Raw genomic sequence first — 7646 nt, 5'->3', positions numbered from 1 at the left:
AGCTCGGGTTTGGTACTAGGGGCCCCATTTTGTTGAAACAGACCTGGGAAGTTAAGTGACTTAATCGAGGTCATACAGTTATATTGGGTTGAGCAAAAAGTTTGTTTGGCTTTTTCTATAAATGGCTCCAGATTCTACTGTGTTATGCTGCTAAGGTCTTGTGATTCTTCACACTGAAAACTTATGTTAAAAAACAACAACAAACTTCTGCAGTAGGCAGCTTCTCCCACCCGCAGTGAGTTTGAAACTACTGCTTGTCTGCCAGAACCATCACAGCCAGTCACTACGAAGCTGTGTCTGCTTTTCACATTCTTTCCCATCCCTCCTGTAAATGACCATATGGGATCTGCCATCTTGGAGACTTCTTTGAGATGGCATCTTCACCTCAAAACCTAGCAGCCTACACTATTATCAGAGCTGATTTCTAATCTTATCTTTTCTAACAGTTAAAGCACAGATGATATAGATCTGTGAAAGCTTCATTAAAGTTGTCTCAGGTAGCTCACCTAACCTACACAACAAAGATCAAGTGTTCCTGGATCTGTAGAAATCTTGTATTCAGAGGTAAGCCCTCAAAATGGTCTGCACACCATTTATGCATTATCTCACTCCAAAGATGTGGAATCCTGAACTTACTGATGAGGCTCCTTTGTCCATGGGGATTCTCCAGGCAAGAATACTGGTGGGTTGCCATGCCCTCCAGGGAATCTTCCCAACCCGGGGATCAAACCCAGGTCTCCTGCACTGCGGGCAGATTCTTTGCCATCTGAGCCACCAGGGAAACTCAAGGAAAGTGAGGCTTAATTAAGTAGCTTGCCCAAGTCAAAGATGGTAGGCAGTGAAGACTGGTCTTTCATTTCCCAAACTTGTGTTTTTATCTTAGAAAGTCCTACCCTAAGACTGGTAGCAAGAAGAGCTTCGCTGGTGGCTCAGTGGTAGTCCGCCTGCCGGTGCAGGAGATGTGGTTTTGATCCCTGGTCCAGGAAGATCCCACATGGCACAGAGCAACTAAGGCCGTGCCCCACAACTACTGAGCCTGTGCTCTAGAGCCCGGGAACCACAACTGCTGAAGCCCGAGCAACCTAGAGCTTGTGCTCCACAACAAGAGAGGCCGCTACAATGAGAAGCGCTTGCATTGCAACTGGAGAACAGCCCCTACTCATTGCAGCTAGAGAAAAGCCTTTGCAGCAACGAAGACCCAGCACCACCAACAGTAAATTAATTACAGAGAGCATCATAACCTTTAAAACGACTGGTGGCAAGAGGTTAAATAGTAGCTATACCATCAAGATCTGCAGGGTCTATATATCCCCTCCAAAGCAATTTCCTGGAACTTGGGAGGGGGTGACTGGTGAGGCTCCTGCCTGCCACCCAGTGACAAGGTGGTTGTGAATTCTGAAGCTAGGCTTTGTGCTCACTTGGTACATGGCTGGTTTCTTTTAAGTTTTCTGATTATAAGGAGGCTAGAGAACATGGAAGAGCCACTGTTTTGAAGGCATCATACCTGGATTCAAGTCTGAATTGTGTCACTAATTTACTGTGCAACCTCTGGGCTGGTAGACTTAGCTGAAAATTAAGATCTGCCTGCCCTCTGTTGAGAGAGCATCTGCCATCTCTCTGTTGAGAGAGCATCTGCCATCTCTCTGTTGAGAGATGAAATGAGGATGATTGGGCCGTGTTGCTCACTGCTGTGTAGCCCACTTGAGGATCCCTAGAGTCTGCAGCTGGGCAGATCTGGGTCTGGTCCATGGCCTCTGTGTTGGGACAGCGGTGGCTGGAACTGGTCAACTGGCTTCCTTATCTGGGATGTAGCCTGTCACCCTGGGGTGGATCCCTGTATGGCTCTTGGGGTGGAAGCTCCTACTCTCAGGTCAGTTCATCACTGTTCACTGTTCCTTGCTTGTAAATGAGGATGTTGTCTGTTAGTCGCTCAGTCGTGTCTGGCTCTTTGCAACCCCATGGCCTGGGGTTGTAGCCCACCAGGCTCCTCTGTCCATGGATTCTCCAGGCAAGAATCCTGGAGTGTGTTGCCATTCCCTTCTCCAGCGGATTTTCCTGACCCAGGGATTGAACCTGAGTCTCCTGCATTGCAGGCAGATACTTTACCATCTGAGTCACCAATGAAGTAAATGAGGATAGAATCTGCTTTAATGGGGAGTCAGGACTAAATGCGGACAAGGAAATGGCAACCCACCCCAGTGTTCTTGCCTGGAGAATCCCAGGGATGGCGGAGCCTGGTGGGCTGCCAACTCTGGGGTCACACAGAGTCAGACATGACTGAAGCGACTTAGCAGCAGCAGCAGCAGGACTAAATGAGATGCTGTTATTTTTTCCCCCCAACACTTTTAATTCATAAACTTCTGTGTCCTTGTTTCCTATTGATACGAATGCTGGTAGTTCATTCGGTAGTTACCAAATGCTGGTCTCCAAAAAGATACGCCCATGTCCTAACCCCTGGAACCTATCACTGATGTTTGGAAAAAGGTCTTCACAGATGTGAGTTAAGTATCTCAAGATGACTTATCCTGTATTATCCAAGTGGCCCTTAGGTCCAATGACAAGTGTCCTTAGACTCAGAGACACACAGGGAGGAAGGGGGCCACAGAAAGGTAGAAATTAGAGAAAGGCAGCCACAAGCTAAGGGATACCTGGAGCCACCAGAAGCTGCAAGAGGCAAGGAAGTGCTCTCCACCAGAGCTGCTACCTTGATTTTGGATTTTCAGCCTCCAAAACTGTGAGAATAATTTTCTGTTCTAACCACCAACTTTGTGGTAACTTGTTACAGCAGCTCTAGGAGTCTAACAATGCCTGCTGTATATCAGGCCTGTTGTAGGATTTCATGCACAGAAGATTGGATCCTTTTTTCACCTGGTGAGCCAACCAGGTGTTGCTAGGCATGAAAGAAAGGAAGTGGGTAAAAAAGCAAAACGCATAAAAAACAAATAATTACTTTTAATTAAAAAGAAAAAAAGTCCCTGTCCTCATCTTAAATTCTAATGGGTGGAGGCAGGTTATAAACCACGCAGAGCATGTTGGGTGGTGATGTATCTTACAGAGAAAAATCAAGGATAGGAGTCACTGTTTTGAACTGGATGGTCATCACCCTAATTGGCATCATTTGGGCAGAGACCCAAGGGGCAAGGAGGCAATGTTGCAGATACCTGGAGAAAGTGTTAGGGAGAGAAAACTTGCAAGTGCAAAGGCCCTAAAGCCAGAGCATGTTTTATATGTTGAGAGAACGTAGTGAGAAGGCCAGCTGGAGCAGAGCCAGCAAGCGGGAGGGAGGAAGAGGTTCTGGGTCATATATAGGCCTTGTGGAGACTATTAGGGCTGTGACTGAGTCCGAGCTGGGAGGCCTTTCTCCACCAGGGAAGTTACATGACTTGTCCAAGTTCCAGGAGCTAAAGAGGACCGAGGACAGAGTGCAGGTCAGCCCAGTTCGAAAGCCTGTGCTGTCTCTGAGACGCAAGGAAAGCCAAAGGCAGGCTCTTTGTTAATATGTAATAAGTCCAAACATTCAGAGAGCTCTTGGTAGTTTTCCAAATACTTCATCTGTTAGCTTACTGGATTCTAACGAGTGGCCGAGGTGGGATCCAGTGCCAGCCAGGCCTCCTTACCACCCCCTCCCCGGGGCCTGTCCGTTCTCTGGTTCCCTGGCCTTCTTAAGGAGGGCTCATGCAGTGCCATCTCTCCTGTGCCCACCACCCGTCCTGACACTGGGCAATGGTGGCTCACAGGATACAGACGCACCCGGGCGCCCCTGGCGTTAACTTGTTTTGAATTCCCCACCAGAGATGCATAGTTCATGTCGGAGTCTCCTGTCTCCACCACTGAAGTTATGCCAGCTCAAGGTGTGCCGTGTCTGACCCAGCCCCTCAGCACTCTTCTTACCAGGAGACAGGCCGTTTTAGGAGCCCAAGGTCACACACAACCACTGTGTAAGCGCCTGGCTTGGGCCGCTTCCCAGTGTCTTGGCGCACGTCCAGCCACAGTGCGGGGCAGCCGGCAGGCCTAGTGAGGAGGCAGGCACAGCTGAACTCCGCCTGGTACCGCTTGAGGAATGCAGGGCACCGAGCAGCTGCAGTCAGCTTGCAAGACTTTTATTCCAGCTTGTCTGGAGTGGAAGAAGCAGGCTCATGAATCTCCCACGTGTAATGGGAGTGAGGATTTTTTTGTTTGTTTTTAGGTTTAATTGACTGCACCGGGTCTTAGTTATAGCGCACACAATCTTTTTGCTGTTGTTGTGGGCATGTGGGATCTAGTTCCTCAACCAGTCATTGAACCCTGGTCCCCTGCATTGGGAACGTGGAGTCTTAGCCACTGGACCACCAGGGAAGTCCTGATGGTCCCGTTTTACGGTTTGATTAGCTGGGAATGGGCAGCTCTGGGTGGTGCCACTTAGCAAACCTTCCGGTGCCAGAAACAGAAAGCAGCCCAGCAAAGTGTGTGGGCTCGGGCTTGGTCAGACCTGGGTTTGAATCCCAACTCCACACACTAGCTGTGTAACCGTGGGCCAAGTTACTTAGCTTCTCAATGCTTTATTTGTTCATCTATAAAACGGGGGGTAGTAGTACTTCCCTTAGTTAAATTATATGAAGTACTTAGCACAGCACCTGGCCATCATTTGCAATGAACGAATGAAGTCCATTGTTATTAGCTGCCCATGACCTTGGAATTCAGAGTCATAGATTATATGGATAAGCAAGGCTGTTTCCTGGTGGAGCTCAGACTCAGGACCTACTGACTCACCCAAGGGCTTTCTCTACTCCCTATTCCTGGGTGGACCCAAGGCAAGACTGTGTCAAGACAGGGTAGAGGCCAGTTCACAGAGAGGCTGAGGTGCTTGTCTAGAGTAGCCTAGCCATAGAGGAGCTCTTGCAGGGTGCTGGCAGGGGAAGGGAAAGAGACGCCCAGTCCTCTGGCTTTTGCAGCTGAGGAGACAGTGGAAACTCCATGAGATGGGGGTGGATGGGGCAGCTCGAAACAGGAAGCATGTGCAGGTGGGTAGAGAACTGGGTTCAGACGTGCTCAAGGCCCTGTGAGATGTTCAGGTGGACATGCCCAGGGCGTAAGAACTTGGGCAGCGGCCCTGAACAGCTGGGGCCAGAACCCTGATCATCAGATCCCAAGGCTGCAGCTGGTTCCTCGCCACACAGACCAGCCTCTGGTGGCCTTGGCTCCCTGTCCACAGCGTGGACTGGACCGCAAGCCTGAGATGGGGCTGCTCTTCCCGGAATGGCCTTGACCTCGGGTGGATGCTAACCATTTCCTCATCTGCAAAGTCAGTGGGACCGGCTGTTGTCCAAAGGCTGCAGCCCTACAGTTTTAGAATGCTGGGTAAGACTGTGGGATCTAATGGGCCAAGACCTCCCCTGAATACCAGAGAAAAGGGGGCAGCAATGGGCTTTGCAGTAAAGAGAAATAGTTGGATGAATGAACGAATGATGAATACACGAGGAAGTGAGTGAATGAGGCTTATCAAATGAAACAATATGAGTGTGTCAATAAGTGGCGTGCTTTAAGTCCTTTCTAGAAGGCAGAGGCATAGGATGAATAAATGCTGAATGTATTCACTCTCTCCAGCAAACGGAGAGTGTGGGTGGGCCTGCACTGTCTCCTATTCTCTGTGACCTTTCCGCCCCACCCCGACCTGCCCTGTACTCTGGAGAGGGGCTGGCATGGGCTGTTGCTTGGAGTCAGGAGCCAGGCTTTGGGATGGAGGAAGAGCATCAGGAAGAAGCTGTGTGGGAGGCAGGGGGCGGCCAATTTGAAGATCCTGTCAACTACAAATTGACACTGGCCAAGAGAATTTGCCAGCAAATGAACAAGAACAATAAGGGCATTTGCCCTCTGCCTAGAGGAGACTGAACCCTGTGTTGCTGCAGCTGATGGCTTTCAATACCCACTGAGGGAGTTCAGGGTGGAGTGAGGCCCTCTGTGTTCCAGGGAATCTGGTGGGACGGGTCTTTAGATAGATGTTTTCAGAAACTGATTTCATGATCCCAATCTTTGCATTTCTTCACATCTATTGTTGTTCAGTCGCTCAGTCGTGCCGGACTCTTTGTGACCCCATGGACTGCAGCGTGCCAGGCTTCCCTGTTCTTCACCATCTCTCGGAGTTTGCTCAAACTCGTGCCCACTGAGTTCATGATGCCATCCAACCATCTCATCCTCTGTCGTCCCCTTCTCCTCCTGCCCTCAATCTTTCCCAGCATTAGGATCTTTTCTAATGAGTCATCTCTGTGCATCAGGTGGCCAAAGTACTAGAACTTCAGCTTCAGTTTCAGCATCAGTCCTTCCAGTGAATTTTCAGGATTGATTTCCTTTAGGATTGACTGGTTTGATCTCCTTGCTGTCCAAGGGACTCTCAAGCATCTTCTCCAACACCACAGTTCAAAAGCATCAGTTCTTCGGCACTCAGCCTTCTTTATGGTCCAACTCTCACATCCATACAGTTCAGTTCAGTCGCTCAGTCGTGTCCGACTCTTTGCGACCCCATGAATCGCAGCACGTCAGGCCTCCCTGTCCATCACCAACTCCCGGAGTTTACTCAAATTCATGTCCATCAAGTCGGTGATGCCATCCAGCCATCTCATCCTCTGTCGTCCCCTTCTCCTGCCCCCAATCCCTCCCAGCATCAGAGTCTTTTCCAATGAGTCAACTCTTCGCATGAGGTGGCCAAAGTATTGGAGTTTCAGCTTTAGCATCAGTCCTTCCAGTGAACACCCAGGACTGATCTCCTTTAGAATGGACTGGTTAGATCTTGCAGTCCAAGGGACTCTCAAGAGTCTTCTCCAACACCACAGTTCAAAATCATCAATTCTTCGGTGCTCAGCTTTCGTCACAGTCCAACTCTCACATCCATACTTGACTACTGGAAAAACCATAGCCTTGATTAGACGGACCTTTGTTGGCAAAGTAATGTCTCTGCTTTTCAATAAGCTATCTAGGTTGATCATAACTTTTCTTCCAAGGAGTAAGCATCTTTTAATTTCATGGCTGCAGTCACCATCTGCAGTGATTTTGGAGCCCCCCAAAATAAAGTCTGACACTGTTTCCACTGTTTCCCCATCTATTTGCCATGAAGTGATGGGCCGGGATTCCATGATCTTTGTTTTTTGAATGTTGAGTTTTAAGTCCGCCTTTTCACTTTTCTCTTTCACTTTCATCAAGAGGCTTTTTAGTTCCTCTTCACTTTCTGCCATAAAGATGGTGTCACCTGCATATCTGAGGTTATTGATATTTCTCCTGGCAATCTTGATTCCAGTTTGTCCTTCACCCAGACCAGCATTTCTCATGATATACTCTGGATATAAGTTAAATAAGCAGAGTGACAATATACAGCCTTGATGTAATTTTGTCCCAGTTTGGAACCAGTCCATTGTTCCATGTCCAGTTCTAACTCTTGCTTTTTGACCTGCATACAGGTTTCTCAGGAGGCAGGTAAGGTGGTCTGGTATTTCCATTTCTTTAAGAATTTTCCACAGTTTTTTGTGATCCACACAGAAATCACATTTAGAATCAAACCTCTTACCTGCCAGAGACACTCGGAGGGCACAAACAGAGCCTCGTGTGCACCAGGACCCAAGAGAAAGGAGAGGGTTCCCACAAGAGGTTGAGCCGGACTTGCCCGTGAGGGTCCCGGC

The sequence above is a fragment of the Oryx dammah genome, unplaced genomic scaffold (genome assembly GCF_014754425.2).
Source record: "Oryx dammah isolate SB20612 unplaced genomic scaffold, SCBI_Odam_1.1 HiC_scaffold_29, whole genome shotgun sequence".
NCBI classification, from domain to species: domain Eukaryota; kingdom Metazoa; phylum Chordata; class Mammalia; order Artiodactyla; family Bovidae; genus Oryx; species Oryx dammah.
The sequence above is the reverse complement of the archived record's forward strand: the minus strand, read 5'-3'. Positions refer to the sequence as shown.